The sequence below is a fragment of the Phoca vitulina genome, unplaced genomic scaffold (genome assembly GCF_004348235.1).
Source record: "Phoca vitulina isolate PV1807 unplaced genomic scaffold, GSC_HSeal_1.0 scaffold8, whole genome shotgun sequence".
In the NCBI taxonomy this organism is placed as follows: domain Eukaryota; kingdom Metazoa; phylum Chordata; class Mammalia; order Carnivora; family Phocidae; genus Phoca; species Phoca vitulina.
In genome coordinates, this window is record NW_022589711.1 from 66390139 (window position 1) to 66407605 (window position 17467).

At 33.2% G+C, this 17467-nt stretch overlaps 1 protein-coding gene across 1 annotated transcript in view; it reads right to left on the bottom strand.

The window, feature by feature from the left end:
- Positions 1-17467, bottom strand: part of NAALADL2 (N-acetylated alpha-linked acidic dipeptidase like 2) — a 1292620-nt gene that overhangs the window by 159841 nt on the left and 1115312 nt on the right. The gene's annotated exons all lie outside the window — the stretch shown is intronic.

Consider the following 17467-nt stretch of genomic DNA (forward strand, 5'->3'; position numbering starts at 1 on the left):
TGTTTTTGATAAACATGATTACCATCTAGAAAAGCCTAGGCAAACGTATGCATGACATTTTAAATATTGCAAAACTCACTTCAAAGCAATAGTAAGATATTTTGGATAGACTGGTCTTATGGCTCCACATGCTTCCAATAAAATGATAGCATGCTGGCTGTATCAGAACCTTGGTGTTTAGATGGTTGAAATCAGAGAAACTTACTTTTTTTAATCAGAAAAACTTTAGTCATTTTGTACTTCCAGGTTAAACAAATTTCAGGGTGTAAGAAGACACAGGATGCTGACAATGTTATCATCTACTATGGTCTAAATATTCATGCTCATCTAAAATTCCTGTATTGAAATCCTAATGTCCAAAGTAATCATATTAGGAGGTGGGGCCTTTGGGAGGTGATTAGGTCATGAGAGATTCATCCTTGTAATTGGGCTTAGTGCCCTTATAAAAGAGGCCTCACAGAACTCCCCAGCTCCCTCCTTTATGTGAAGACACAACAAGAAGTTTGCAATCATGGAAAAGAGTCCTCACTCCATCATGTTGGCACCCTGATCTTGGACTTCCTACCTCCAGAACTGTGAGAAATTATATTCTGTTGCTTTTTATGCCACTCAGTCTGTGATACTTTGTTGCAGTAGTCCAAAAGGACTAAGACACTATCCAAAATAATAATCTTGCAGTTATCAACATTCTTAACATCCCATGAAATGATTATTACTTACCATATAAATATAGCTTTTACTTGAAAACCTGAAGTAACTAGGATTTGTCTAGAAAATAGAAGAATTGGGACAGGATATGTACATATGTAGACTATTGAATGACAGATAATCTTTCTGAAGGGTATCGTAGGGAAGAAAGATTCAACCAAATCTAACCAGCAATGACTACAACAGGGTAACAAATTTAAACTGAATTCTATTAGAATTATTTAATAAAGCTATTTATTAGAGCAATCCAGCAGTAGCAGAGACTACTTTGGGATATATCAATGATGAGAAAGAAAGTTAGGACGATGTAGTTGATGGACTCTGAAGTCATACAGATGAGGACTAAAACCAACATATTAGCAATTCCCTAGAAGTTAAACAATGCTGTAATCAGGCATACTCTTCATCCCCTATTTTGAACAATACTGTGATCAAACAAAAGTAATTTAGCTGTTTTCTCCAGTATATACCCACTTTTGGATAATAAAATTGTGAATCAAACAGCTTATCTATCTAGACAAACAGCTTATTTATAATTTATTTATAACTGTTTTATGTTCCTCTCCTCATTTTGCCCTCCAATCTAAAACTAATTAGTCAGAAACTCTGCCCAATTCCAACCAGTACTCCACTTTTTAAGGCTTAACATAAAACCACACAACCAGGCTAAAATATCATAAATATCCTTCCTTAATTTCCCCATTTGGAGAGTCTACTAAGACTCAGTGTTATGGGTTGAATAATTCATATATTGAAGTTCTAACCTTCAATATCTCAGAATCTGATCTTATTTGGAAATAGATCATTGCAGATGTAGCTACCTAATCTAGAATGAGGTGATACTGGAATGGAGTGGGTCCCTAATACAATATGACTAGTGTCCTTCCAGAAGGAGAAAATTTGGAGATAGATGTGCACACAGGGAGAAAACCATGTGAACATGAGGGCAGAAATTGGAGTGATGAGTCTACAAGCCAAGGAACTCCAAAGATTGCCAGAAAACCACCAGAAGCTAGGCAAGAGGCTTGGGACAGATTTTTTTGTCACACATCCCAGGACACCACCTCTGATACCACACTAAACAATAGATGTCCGCATACTCAATCTATGGTGCTTTGTTATGGCAGCCCTAGGAAACTAAAACGCTTAGTCAGGATGCTATTCTTCCTCACTGCAGCAGGTCTCATAAACTTAATTGTGTTTATCAATAAGGCTTTTTGGAGGTATTTGGGGCAGTCAACATAGAAATACATTAAAATTTTGGTTTTGCCACTTAATAATTATGTCATCTTAAATACCTTAGTCTCCAAAGGATTAGTTACACTTCTAAAAAACTTAAATAGCATCTACTTCACAGAGATGTTGTGAACTGTCGAATGCCTGCCACACCGGAGATACTACATCAATGACATTGATGATGAGGCTAATAGCAATAAATCTCATAATGATGCTGGTAAGGGTGGTGGTGATGTGGTGGTAATTACAGTAGGACGCTGAACTAAAGGAAATCCAAAGACCACTCTATGATCCTATGAAAGACAGGGCATAGTTTGCATTTAGATATGTTTGTTTTTCTAAAGAGAGATATTTTTGAATCAACTTTAGTAAAAAAATGGCATGAATAATTTGCAGCATTCATTTTCATTTAATAATTTAAGCTTGAAGTCCTTAAAAAGTGTGTTTCATGAGTGGTTTTAAATGAACTTTTTGACATAATTTTATCTTATTAGTTTACTCAGCAAAACGAAACTTCATAAATAGTGCAAAGGTAAAATATCAGCCCACCTCAAATTGAATAATCCCATGGAAGATAAATAGGGAGTTATAATTAATGAGGTTTTTATTGAACTTTCAATTATTTAGTAGCAGTACATGTTAATTTAAATTATCCATATGAGCCTTATCCTCCAATGTAATACCTTTCTTTCTCTTATTCCTTCACCTCTCTTACCATACCATTCTTTGTTTCTGCTGCCTCATTTATTTATTTAAAAAACACTCATGTGACCCTTCTACATGCCATTTACTACACTAAGTGCAGGACACGATCCTTAATCTCATGGAGTTTAATCTAATGGGATTTGAGCACACAATACGTCAAATATCACTGTCTTTTAAAATATTAAGACACTACCATTCTTTACGTGTGTGTATATACACCCACGTGTGTGTACATATACATATATATGTATATATATGACATTTCACTCATAGACAGGTATTTATATATCTGACATAAAAATAATGAAAAGATTAAAAGAACAATATATGCTTTGTGAAAGTTTTCTACTACTATTACATTAACTCTGAGTGATGGCTGTTTAATAATGGCCCATCTGTAGAAGAGGGAAGTTAAGCACCATTAACCACTTAGAAAGGACTTTTGTTTAGAACAATTATTGATAGCTTAAAATAAAAGAGTAAATCAAGATATATGAAAAACTTAACATTATATGTCTGCCACCTGGAGATCATAATAAAAATATTATAGAAGAAGGGATATTGATAAGAAAAATCTATCTAGGATATGGTGTAAAATTCCATTTTTCTCCCCAGTCACTAACTTACTTGTCCTTTCTGTAACATTTCACCATATTTAGGACACCTTCTTTCTTTCAACTCTTTTGTCTAATGTCACTGATTTGATCCTGCTGGTTCTCTATTTGTATATTATTCTCTACCTGAACTGGATTTCCTTTTTTTTTTTTTAATCTTACTATCATTTTTAGGGGGTCTACTCTGTCTTCTCTTTTTCACCAGCTAAGTGGTTTTATCTACTTTTCTGGCTTCAACTACCATCTTCAAAATGGTAATTTCCAAATCTTTATCTCCATACTTGATCCCTATTTTTAGTTCATTGTTTTTATTTGTTTATGAGATCCTTCAGATGTATCAGCTTATGTTCCAAATTGTGATCATGTGTTTCCCCAATTATTGCCTTCATTTCTTATCTTGGATGATAGCATCATATCTATATTTTGCCTATATTTATATATATTTTTTGAAATTTTATGCCATTCTTGGCTCCAATGTCTCTCACCCTTTGTACCACAGAACAGCATTAGCCGATTCCCTTCTAACCTATATATTTAATTTTCTACAAATTTCTATCCGTTGCTATAGTCTAGTTATTTATTACTTTTACCCAAACTATGGTCCCTACTGACTATAGACCAAGGCTTAAATTCATTAGTATGATATTTCACAAACAAGTCCTACCCTTTTTTTCTTTCACCTTTGAATAATTCTTTCTTTCCCATAGCTACTTCATACCATTTCCATATAACTTCTGTTTATAGCATAGCAAGCTATTCACCAACTGGACCCACACTTACTTTTACTATCTCTGTTCTTATACTTATGCCATTTTCTCATCTGCCTGAAATGTTCTTCCTCCATCTGGTTATGAGGCTTCTTTCTACAATTGCTTTCCTGGATCCTCACCAACCCATCAGAGTTCATTGTGCTCTTGTCAGTGTTTTCATATCACTTTATACTTACTTTTCCTCATTGTTTATTACATTGTGTTTTTGTTATATTTCTGTTTTCTTTACTATACTCTGAGTCTTTTAAGACTTGGGAACCCTTTTGTATTAAAACAGTAAAAAATGACAGACAACCTTGAGTAAGTCATTAATTTCTCAATCTTAGTATCATCAAACCATAAGGCTGAAAAATGTAAACATGCTGGTCCTTCTCAGAGAGCTCATGTCAAAATTAAGCAAAGGAACAAAGCATATGAATGTGCTCAGGAAGGAGGAACGGACTACATTAAAACTGGGTGGTGTCTGATTTTTATCACGTTTGTCAGGAATTGCTTTTTTTATGTAAGCAAAAGTGAGTTTTGAAATTTAAATTACTATAAATATGTGCTTGTGTATGGACCTCCTAGTGAAATTTCTCTTTTAAAATCTACAACTACTAAGGTTTGAAAACCATTTCTGTAGGTGACAGTAAGTCCTTAGAGGGTTTTGAATAGAGCAAGTGATATTTTCAAGCATGTGTTGAGGATGGCACACACTGACTTATATGTGGGGGATAAATTTTAAAAAGATATGATGGGGAATAGGGAGTTTACACAGAAGGCTATTGCAGTACTACAGTGAGAAAATGTGAGAGACTAAACCAGGACAGTAGTAGTAGAAATAGAGAGGAGGGTATCAGTTTAATAAATGTTTAAGATAAAATGTTTAAGATAAAGTGTTTGGTAATTAATTGGGTGTGGCAGTCTTAAAAAGGAGTCAAGATTGCAAGTATTCCTAGATTTGATAAAATAAGTGGAGACATATTTCATTAACTTAGAAAATATAGAAACACATGAAGATTTAGGATAAAAGAAATTAAATTTTAAACTTTTGAAGTCAGTTATCCATATAAGCTTATTCCAGATGAGTGACTATATTGTTCAAGACCTGGGGCACCTGGGTGGCTCAGTCATTAAGCGTCTGCCTTTGGCTCAGGTCATGATCCCAAGGTCCTGGGATCGAGCCCCGCATCAGGCTCCCCGCTCAGCGGGAAGCCTGCTTCTCTCTCTCCCACATTGACAGGATCAATGTGGACTTATTTTTAATGTGAGAGAAAGCACCCAAAAGATAAAAAGATATTTAAAAAAACAGGGAAATCTTAGAGAAATAAATAGACCATAGTCTTAAAGGGAAGGAATTAAAAGCTCAGGAAAATTACCCAGAAAACTGATTTGTACCTAGAGGAGCCACTGGAGAGAAAGGTGTTGAAATGAGGGTAGGATATAAATATGGTGGAAGACAGTGTTAGTACATATACAATGTAAAGAAAACACTATAAGGTTATATTTAATTCATTTCTAGACTACATTGAGTTGACTAAACTTTAAGTTACTACCATACCAAAATATACCCTTTGCATTTTTTTGAGAAATAATAATTTAAAATATTTAGTTCATGTAAGTTTAATGGGTATTGATCTAGACAAAAACATTCTGCACATCTTTTCTGTGTAGTTGGTACTTAATGAGCATGACTTGGATGAATACAATAATATTTAATCTACATACATAACTTTAAGGTGGAAACTATGATGACCCTCTCCTTACAAATGGGGAATTGAGAACCAATGAGTTCCACACATTAGCTCAAGGTCATACCATAAGTTAAGTGGGAAGGCCTGGATTCAAATCCAGATTTTTCTGATTCCCAGCCCACACTTTCATTCCTATGCCATACCTACTCCTTACTGCCAAAATTCCCCTTAGCCAAAGATTTTAGTTTTTTGAATTTAAGTGGAAAAGGATTTCCCCCACCTCTTGTTCCAGTTCCCCCCAAGACTTACTCTACTCTACATAAGCAGCATAAATGCTATGCACAGTTAAAGGATATAATCAAAGACTCCCTGCTTAGACTAAATAAAATTGAATCTAAGAAGTCCCATATGCACTTCTTTCATTGCAATAGTCTCCTCTCTGCAATAAGAGAATATACACATCAATACTTAAATTTAATATATGAAATTAAAACACTTGCAGGCTTTGAATGGCACTAACATTCATAATGTTCTGGGCTGAGGGAAAAGGTAATTACAGCCATAATTTTTGAAACATAACCTTCTCATTACTATTCAAAGTAAAACAGACCTGAGATAATGTGGAGTTTAAACAGAAGTGTAACAATCCAAGGGTCAAATGTGGAACAATATTAGGACATTATTTCCTGAATTCACCCATTTTTTTAATTTCAATTATTTTTTCAAGTTCTAGGAAAGTCTATAGCATTGGCTTTATTGAAAATATTTAAAATATTCAAGGTATCTTTATGGTTCTATTCATATTGAGATAGCATCCTAATTTGAGACCTAAATGAACCATTAGAAATATTAATTTAACCCAGATACACAAAGTAAAACATGGAAAATTCAAATGGTTAAATGATTTTCAAAAAGTTGCAAAACAGTTCCTGGAAAGCCAATCTAAAAATTGCCTCTGTGTGTGTGTATATGTGTGCATGTTCTTTAAACATTTTGTCTTTTCCTGTAAAGTTCTTTTAAGAGGGGATAATAATTATAATACAAGTCTTAAAAATGCACATCATTTCAATTAATTTATGATGTATTTTTGATCTTGAAGTTCTCATATGCCAAAAAAATACTTTCATAGGATCCAATCTTCATATTTTATTTTTTTTTAAGATTTTATTTATTTATTTGACAGAGAGAGAGAACACAAGCAGGGGGAGCGGCAGGCAGAGGGAGAGGGAGAATCAGGTTCCCCCAAGGAGCAAGGAGCCCAACGTGGGGCTCGATCCCAGGACTCTGGGATCATGACCTGAGCGGAAGGCAGACGCTTAACTGGCTGAGCCACCCAGGTGCCCCTAATCTTCATATTTTAGACTTTCATTCAACTAATTTCCTTTATATATCTTGCCTTCTTTCATCTCTAATCATTGAATGTATGCTGATCTTATACACACCATGCATCATTAAATAGTCTGTGGTTATGTTTTGTTTTACATCACACGTTCTAGACAGATCAGGAAGCAGGGAAAGCTAAGTTGTAGCAACAAAAAGAAAACAATAAAAGACTCTTAGAGTTGTTCCACAAATTAAGATATTTCCTAATAAATTCCTTTAGCTAATAATTTGATGGTAAATAATTAAGATTAATAGATATTGCCAAACCATTAAACTTTCTTAATGAACATTAATTATTCCATATAGTAAAACAAATGAGTAGGGTTTGTGATGTTTCCATAGCTGTGCTACCCTTAAGAATAAAAGAATAACATCTGACAAAACATGTGCTTTAATGACAGTAGTAACAGTAGTAACAACGTTCTTAACATAAATATAATAAATGTACATGCATTAAATAAATAAATATAACTAATTTTAAAATACCAATATTTATTTATTTAGAATAAAATGTATAAATATATTTATATTATATAGAAATATAGAAATTATATTAAATATATCTATATTATATAGAAATATATTTATATCATATAGAAATTATATAGAAATATATAGAAAAATTTATATAGAAAAATTATATAGAAACTATTTGTATAATATACAATATTTAACACTTGTCTATGGCAAATAAATGATAAAGAATCCTTCTACAGTATAATAAATATAGAATAAATACATAGAACTAATAAATATTATTGAATGCTTAACAATATTTATTTGAATACTTGATATGTGGTAAGTTGCCTAACTTCTCTGTGCCTCAGCTTTCTCATCTGCAAAATGAATATAACAATCTACTCATAAAATCATAAGGATTAAATGAATTCAGATATATAAAATGCTCAGAATAATTCCTAGAAATGTTAATCCAAGTAGCAACTCTGTCAGAAAGGTATTATTGTCCCCCATTTGCAGATGAAGGAAACTGAGGTTTATGATGAAGGATGAAGAAATTTGCTAAGGAAACATATTTACTCATTTGCAGGATTTTAGCCCAAACATATGACTCATTCATTCTCATTTAATCCAGTGGTCATTAAATGCCAGTTCATACAATGGTGTTATAGTCCAATTCCATAACAAAATGAGACAGATCATAATGTTACAAAGTAATTATTTTCATAAAATTAACTATATGTTAATTAAAGAGCTATTTTTTAATAAAATTATGTTCTTTCAACTGTCTTCTGATATTAAAACATTTTTCCTTTTAGGAAATGAATTGAAAGTAGATGACAGTTTTTGGTCTTTGTTTTGTCTTAATGTACTTAACTGGCAAAGTTAAAGTTGGCACTCTATGTCAGTCTCAGCATTCTTATTTTACGATTCATTTGTCCTCAAAAAAATTTAAAATCTAAGAAGTACTGATTAAATCCTTTAGGTTTTTTCATCATGCCAGATTTAGAGATAAAAATATTTTCAATGCATTTATTCAAATTTTTCATGGTTGTGTACCTTGTGTGAAAACAGAAATTTCAATTTTGGTCAATTGAACCTTATACATGCCTTGTACTTATATCCCTGTATCAAACTATACAATTCTACTACTTCAATAATATACAGCCTAAGAAGCTCAGTAGCCATCTTCATGAATATAAAACAATAAAAATAAACTACTTACCTGAAACACTTCCACACAAGTAATATCTACATAGCAAAATGTGAAAATAATACACATTTTCTGATTGGTAGGAGGTTTAACAGATTTTCAATATATATGCTAAACACTACTTAGCAGAGGGTCATAACACTCCTACCACTGAAATATAATCTGATGATGAAAGATGTCTTGCAATTTAAGCCATTGTTCCTAAATATTTTTAAGCCAAGTACCATTTTAAAATAAATATTAAATGTCTTGGCTATTTTGGAGATTCTGACATGCCCGCTCTAGGTGGGTGAAGTATTAGGGAGGGATGTGTGATTTTATACTCCCCTTGAGAATCACTTATAAGCCAAAGACCCGTATTTATGTGTAGATTTCCCCAAAGTAAAGAAAATATCTACATATAGTTATACCTGAAAGTAGAGATTATGTCAATCCTTATGTTCTATAATATGCAGTACAAATATTGTATGTAATAGTGAATAATATATAATGCTAATAAGGCACACTGCAAAATACCCTCAATTAATCCTCATAAAATCCACATAAAATAGTAAATACTATGATTACTCTACTCTGTAGATGAAGAAACTGAGGCACAGTGAGTTTAAGTATTGTACCAGAGCAGTAACACTGGGAAATGAACCCAGGCAGTATCTGCGCACTTAATCATTCATTATAAGATATATTGCTTATAAGTTACAATATAGTATAGTATTAACATACATTCTTTAGAGTCTTTGCAGGTGAAAAACACTAAATCCCTGTTCAGCCCATATACATCTCATATATGAATAAAATCTACAACTGTGCCTAATGTTGTAATTTGTGATTTAAAATATTTGCTTGCCCTGAACTTCTCTTAGCCTGGGAATTCATATCTTCTTCAGTAATTTTAAATCCACACACTATTCTATCATATTTCAGTTTTTAGAACAGAATATATGAAAATAAAACTCCCCACAATATTATGGATCCTTATACTGACTGAGCTCGCAATAGAGATGTTCTCTCCATTTTCCTATGAAGTTTAAATAACCACAAAGTTAAGGAGGCGATACCATAAACTCAAGTCATTGCATGTTTAGCTGAATGTTCTTTTCAACTTGCCTCCTTTCTTTGGGAGATCAGTGTTCTCTTAAATATCAGATGCAGTAACAGGTGATTATAAATTATTTCACAGCCAGTCAGCGGGAGTCCTGGAGTAGGTTCCCGGAGGAGCCACAGCCGACAAGGGAAAGGCACTCATGGGGTCTCAGGGCAGCAGCTGCTTACCAACTTTTCTATCACATTTCAGTTAGAGCTGATTCAGCAGCATCAGTGCATCCTGGCCACACAGGGGGGTGGGGAGCCGCATACCCGGTGGCGTCGTAACACGATTAATATTCTATGTATCACTGAGAATGCAGCAGGACTTACACAAATAAGTTGCAAGGTGAAAAAAGGAAGAAAAAAACAAAACTGTTACTCTCTGATCTTGGAGGAAAAGAAGTTTTCTCAATAATGAGAAATCCAAACTTTAATACGGTCTTTAGTAAAACCTGGTCTCTCTGGTAAGGTCTCAAGTCAATTTAACAACAGCATTTCTTTGAGGTCAGAGCCTGTTAGCCTTCTGAAAAGCTTTCTGTTGAACAGTCAGTCAGTGCTTTTCTGAGGGCTGTATTTAATCAACTGTGAAAGAAATGAGGGATTTAAAGGTCTTAAAGTTAAGGGCAAAAGAATCTAAACATCAGGTTAAGGAGAAACAAATACATTATTCAAATCCTGGGAGAGATGTTCCAGTCCTTCAAAATCCTTTTGCTAGAAATAGGAAGAGATTACCTATATAGTCATGACCTCATGTTCCATAATCTGGGTGAAAACACCCAAGGAAATTAAACCCGGAATATTAGCCGTCTGAAATTTTACCATCCATTATATTACTCTTATTATTATTTTAAAATCTTTTTTTTGTCAAATACTAAGCCCAGTATAGGTAAAATTGTGGAGAAATCAGAAGAGCATAATTCTCAGAAGAGAAGTGATTAATTGTTTAAATCCATCCCCACCCTCCTCCCCATTCCCCGTCTATCCCACCCCATTGACATTTCATTTAACAACATATAAATGACTTTACATTAATACAGTTAGATATCCCTGGGCAAATTACATTTTTCTATTCCTGTTACTACTTACTAAAGGCTAAACGAAAGTCTTTATTTCCCTATGTATCACAGGGAGCACAGGTGGATTTAATTTCAGGACTGAAAATTATTTCTGGAATATCTATAGTTTGGAGCAATGTTTTCCTTTAGCTAAATGCATTCATTTAAATCATTCATTCCATTTATTCATTTGGAAATCAATAAAGACACAAAATTAATTCTGCAATTGACTAAAGCAAAAATCCCATTTAATTGAATAAATAGGTCTTAAAGAAAAGAGCTATTGTAGCCCTAATGGATAAAACATGTATGCTACATTTGTCTCTTGGTAGAAGTCTCTAAAGACTATAGTAAGTTTGACTTCAAAAAATTATCCTACCCTCAACACAGAACAGACTATTTCGTTTATGAATTAAAATATAAAGAAAGAAAATATGCTTTTGATTTCTGATAGCATCTTTCCTTAATTTTCATTTGAGAATAATCAGTTATCTTAATTTTCCCTAGTCCTCATTTAAAGACAGTGAAATTAAAAAGACATTGATGTTCTACTTTTCAAACAATGGGTCACTTCTGATTAAACTTCGATTGAACATTAGACATTCAGAGTTAAAACAAATTGCCCCCTTTTGCTTTTCAATTTGGACCCAATTTCCTGCTGCCCTCAGGTCACTTGATGGTAATTAATTGATTATGAATCAACTGAAGGTGGATTCAAATTGGAAAAAAAAATAAGAGAGAGAGAAAGAAAACCTGTTTATTTCCTTTAAATTTATGACCAACATTTTATAAATGACTCCGTTCTCTCTCAAGTTATACATATATACTCATAATTTAACAAATTTCACATTTATAAAGTATTTTTAGGAAAAGCAGACTGTTCAACTTTTACTTCACTTTAGATTATTATTTGCCTTTTAGGAAAAGTTTTAATCAAATAACCATATCACACTCTACAATTATTAAGTTATTTCATTGTGATTTGCTAGAATAACCAAATCTGAAGGGTCGCAGCAATTCTCACCAATCTCTCAATACAGGCAGCATGGTGCACTAGATTAAGTAGGAATTTTGGACCTGGGTTTGAATTCTGTCTCTGCTGCCTACTATGGTAACTTCAAACAGGAATTTTAGTTCTCTGACACTGCTTCTTACGTATCTTATTGGAATCTTGATATAATGCACACAGAGTATTAGGATGTATTGTTACTATTATATTCTTATAAATAACATATATTTTAAAAATACCTATATTTGTAATAGTTATATATTATTATTTAGTATTATTAAATGAAATAATATAATAAGCAAAACCCTTAAAATGGTAGCTTGCACACAGCAGCTGCTCAAAAATGCTAATGTTTATTATTATTTTATTATTTATTATATTAGTGTATGTTATTAAACTTTGTATCCAGTGCATAGTATGACTTTAGATACTTAATACCTGTTTATTTGAACTTAGTGTCTTTGCATATTTATCAGAATCATACATGATCAAAAATTCCATGCAAAAAAGAAAAAGGTGGCCTTTTTGTTACTCAAAAATGTCCAGAATATTTTAGAGAATCTTTATAGGATCATTTGGAGACGAAGTATGCAAAATAACTACTACTAATAATTGATTGTAAGACCAGTAATCAAGAAGGCCATAGCTTAAGATGTTCTGACTAAATTATCACAGCCACCTGTGTGGCCATGGGCAAATGTCTTAGATATTCTTTCATCCTTTCTTCCCTCATCTATAACAGTTAAACAAATGTTTATTGAGCTACAGGTTATTGCTTATACATGGACAAAGAAGAATAAAATACAGTGTTTGAGAAGCAAACAAATAAGAGAAGATACATGAAGGTACAAATACACAAGTGTATATAAATACGTGTGTGTGTATGTTTGTGTATGGAGAAAGAGGAGAAACAATTTACTTAAGCACACAATCTAGAGAGAAGGATGGATACACACACATATATGTGTGTATATGTAACATTAAATTTATGCATATATAGATATATGTTATATAAAATATGTATGTTTTTTAATGCATTTATGAAGAAATAAACTTTATTTAAAATAAAGTAAATGATAAAATGGAGGCAGGTACAGGATGCTAATCCCAAATAATGGATTGAAGTTTCAGGGAAGGCATCCTAGGAGAAGTACTCTCTGAGTTTAACCTTCAAAGATAAAATGTAGTCAAGAAGAAGGTTAGCTTATTTCAAACATTAGGGAAAAGCATGCTCAAATGCAGGCAGATGAAGAACTCCTTGCTCCTTAACTGGATACTCTAAAGAGTTTGGTGTTAATTGGCTAAAATGTTTGCTTTGCACAGTGTGACAAGGTAATGGAAGGTCATTGGGGATCTTAATCTAATGCCAAAGAATTTGGACTTTATTTTAAAGATAATCAGGAGACATCTTTAAGGTTTTAAACAGGGAGTGAGGAAGTTCAATTAGATTATTTCAATGGCTTCTGAGTTCCACCATTCTGTGATTTTATCACAGGTATAGTACTTGAAAGATTTTCTTCAAAATAGTTTGTGAGTTTATACTTTATAAACTCACTCTAAAAAATATAATAGAAACTCATATATATTCACCACTTTTATGAATTACATAGCCACAGTGTAGTTATAAAATGAAAAATAAGTATTATTTTTTACACCTTTTATGGGTATATGCTGAAAAAGATACTTATTAAACAAAGCAGTTGTAACCATGAAAGATGCCATATTTGATTTAAAAATTGGCAGTGTTTTTATGATTATAGTTCAATAACACAAACTACGGCCAACAGAATAACAAGTCATCCTAGGTCATTTTCTACTTAACAAAACTCTCTTCCTATGTTAATCCGACTGCAGTAAATTTTTGTTTGTTTTGACTGCAGAATTTTGTTTATATAGCTACATTCGGTAATGTCCAAAACATGTAATCCAGCTCAACAATGATTATTTCAGTCTCTTTCCATATAATTACATGACACGCCAGCAGACTGTGCACTGTTTGCAAAACAACTCTCACTTCCTCATTTACTAAGAAAGAGAGAAAGCTGAAAAATATCTGCTTTCCTTGGATGACCTTCTATGTTTTTCTGTTTTTAAATTAAGAAATTTAAGTCACTAACATGGTGAAATGTGTAATAGTAACACCTCAACAAATATACATTTATTAACTTTTAGAAATTATTCTTCAGGTCCCTATCTTAAATTTAGAATTGGTATTTCCAGATTGGAAAAGATAGTAGGAATTAGGTGAACACTTCTTTTGGTATCTGAAGAAACTGGCCTAAAGACGGCGGCTGATTAGAGTCAGTGCTTGTTCTGGTCTCCATGCCGCCATTTCAAACCACCAGGTGACTTTTCTAAAGTGCCCATCAGATCTGCCAGTCATCAGAACACAAAGATGGCTAGCGCTTTGCAACCGAAAGAGCCAAGGGGGAGAGAGGGATGTGTACGTGAATCTTCTCTCAGCTATGCTCTACAGTCTCTAGATTTCTGTCTCTTGCTAAGTCCACACGTTTCAATGGGATTTTTTTGAAAGACCAAGAATAGTAGAAACACGAACTCTAACAGTGTATTTATAGTAACAATACTCTGCATGCAGTAAAAATAGTCATATACATATGTGTTTTCTTTAATGAAGTTAATGTCATAGCTACACACTTTAACTTTCTTTAGTGAAAACCTTTCCCATGCTCCCCTTACTGGAATTATTCTAACTTTTAAATAGAGGTCTTTAAATATATGGAAGTCCTTGAAAATCTCCCCCCACCCACTTTTTTTTTACACATTTCACTGTTCCCAATGTTCCAAACTACAGATGATTTATTATTATTCTTTTCCATTAGCTAGCTCTGATGGATTTCAATAATGAGACCAAAGTCAGCGTTCAATTTCCAGGTGGGCTAGAAGGCTTGTTATTGAAAACACCCCCCTTTCTGGGGGTGCCTGGGTGGCTCAGTGGGTTGAGCATCTGACTCTTGATTTTGGCTCAGGTCCAGATCCCCTGGTGGGGAGATCTAGCCCCGCCTCAGACTCCCTGCTGGGGGTGGAGAGGAGCCTGGAGTCTGCTTCCCCTCTCCCTCTGCTCCTCCCCTCTTCTTGCACACTTGTTCTCTCAAAATATATAGATCTTAAACAAGTGAACAAAAAAACATTTCTTTTCTGCATCTCCATTTTCATCCTAGTTAGTGATCTTGAAAATATGCACAGCTAACCAAAAGGAAACCAAAAAAAACTCAACACAGAAAAATGATTTAGTACAAACAATCATACTACTAGAAAAACAAAGTCACATAGGGCCTTGGGTCAATAGGATTATCTTTTTGTGTGTATGTATTATAGTGGTGTCAAAGGATAGGGGTGCACATCAGCATTTAATTGGTTTTGTAAATATTTCAGAAATAATAAAAGTGATATGAACAAGGTCTAAGTTAAGCATAATGGCAAAATGGTAATACTTTCTATTTTTACTATGATGCTACCCTGGAAACAATTTATACTTTGCATAGAACAGACATTCAGTAAACCTGTGATAGAAAAATAAAGATCATTAGCATTTCTATAAGTTCAGTCCATTATAAAACCTATAATATTATTAAATCAATCCATGCTTAAGAAACTTATCTACAAGACAAATTCATACCCCTTACACGACTGCTATGAAAATGTTTAAAGGACTATCTCATTTTGCATTCAAGGGGTAGGCCAAAGTCTGCGGAAGCATGAAGGAGAAAGAAACACTGGGGAAGAAAAAGAAAAGCAGAACAAAAATACTTCTTGTGCCTGCACTGTGGGCTCTTTGTCTCATTATAAAATGGATTTCCCTTTCAATAAATAAAGCATGGGCAAGGGACTTATTTTGCAGATGAACTCCTTGTAATAAATTACATATTCTGAAATTTAAAAAAATAAATATAGGAAATGTAGATAGGAGAAAATGGAACTAATACATCTTATTTAAGAGATTAAGGAGGAAAAAAGATTTTAATAAAAAAATAATAAATTAGCCATAGTTCACAATCTGAAGTTGCAAGGTATTATCTTCCATTAAATGAAAAATAAAACAAACAACAACAACAACAACAAAACAAGTATCTGTTGGGCATGACTTATAAGAGACTGCACATCTGGTAGCAATGGGAATCAAAAAATAGGATTCTCATCCAGGCTTTGCCACTAACATGGTGACCTAAGGCAAAATCCTTAACATTATCGCACTTCAGTTTCCTATTAATGTAAGACATCTAGCTTCCTTTAAATTCTAAATTTCTCAGATTTTAGTTTCTGTACTTTTCCCCCCTCACATATAACCTGTTCTTCAAACTCTAACCATTGTTTCTCAATCCTGGCTGCACATTAAAATTACCTAGAGAACTATTTACATTCACTAATGCCTCCGCCCCAGCCAGTACAATTAAATTAGAATCATAAGATTGACCTTAAAATATACCTTTTAACAAAATCCCTTTTATTGGCAGTCAACATCTTCTCTCTTTTGGAGGTATGACTGAAACGAAAGGCATAATCACAGGTTTTTAATGGATGCTAGTTTATAACAAATTTGAACTACATGGTAACTGTTACCTGATTTTATAACATTTCAGACAACTTTTTCTTACACTTGGAAGTAATACGTAATATAAACTAGTAGATAATTTATTGAACCCCTCTTCTGCTGCCTTTATTTCTATAGGCCCCATTGTTTTTGCCAACAAAATAGAGATGAAGTTTTATCTGGTGTGTCTATGTGAATCTATCAAGGAGCACACAAATGTGATTCTATCTCAAATTATGAGTGGAAAAAGTTTTCAACAGCAACAGAAACACTTTAATAGGGTAGAGGAAGAAAGTATAATTATAAATTAAATACCTACTATGATCCATGTAAAATATCAAGAAAATTTATAAGAAAAACATAACAAAATTTAACAGACAATATGGGGTAACTGATGACTTTTAAAAATACTTTCATTTGCTTTCCATTTTTTTCAACAGTGTGCATATGTTATTTTTATAAATAAAAACACGTGAATTGAAAAAAATATATACAGCCAAAGTTTCTTTGGAACTCTCATCTGAAAAACATTTGGCTTAAAGCCCGAATTTTACTCATGCTCATGAAAAAGTCCAACTTCACAATACACCTGCTTCCTCACCTCTGTGCAATTTCTTTTTATATTCATTGAGTGAGCTGCAATTCAATAGCTTTTGTGGTCTTCTTCTCTTTTCTCTCCATTTGGTATGGCATGAAAGACATTTCAAAAAAACAACATAAACAACTCAATTGCTTGTTAAATTTTATGTTAAGGATATGCACTGACCCAGCAAAATCACCACAGGCAGCCAGACATGCTGCTGAAATTTAAGCATCCCTGCCCACCTACTTGTTTAGAGAGAAAGCAAGTAGTGACCTGAAACTGCTTTGCTCTTCTCTGACACTTCAGCTAGAGAAACCAAATCAGGAGAAAGGAATGGAAGTATGTTAGGTTTTCCTGATGTTATTCTCTTTGTGTCAAGGAGAGCCAAATTGCAGTAAGTATTAAGAACAAACTCAACACAGTC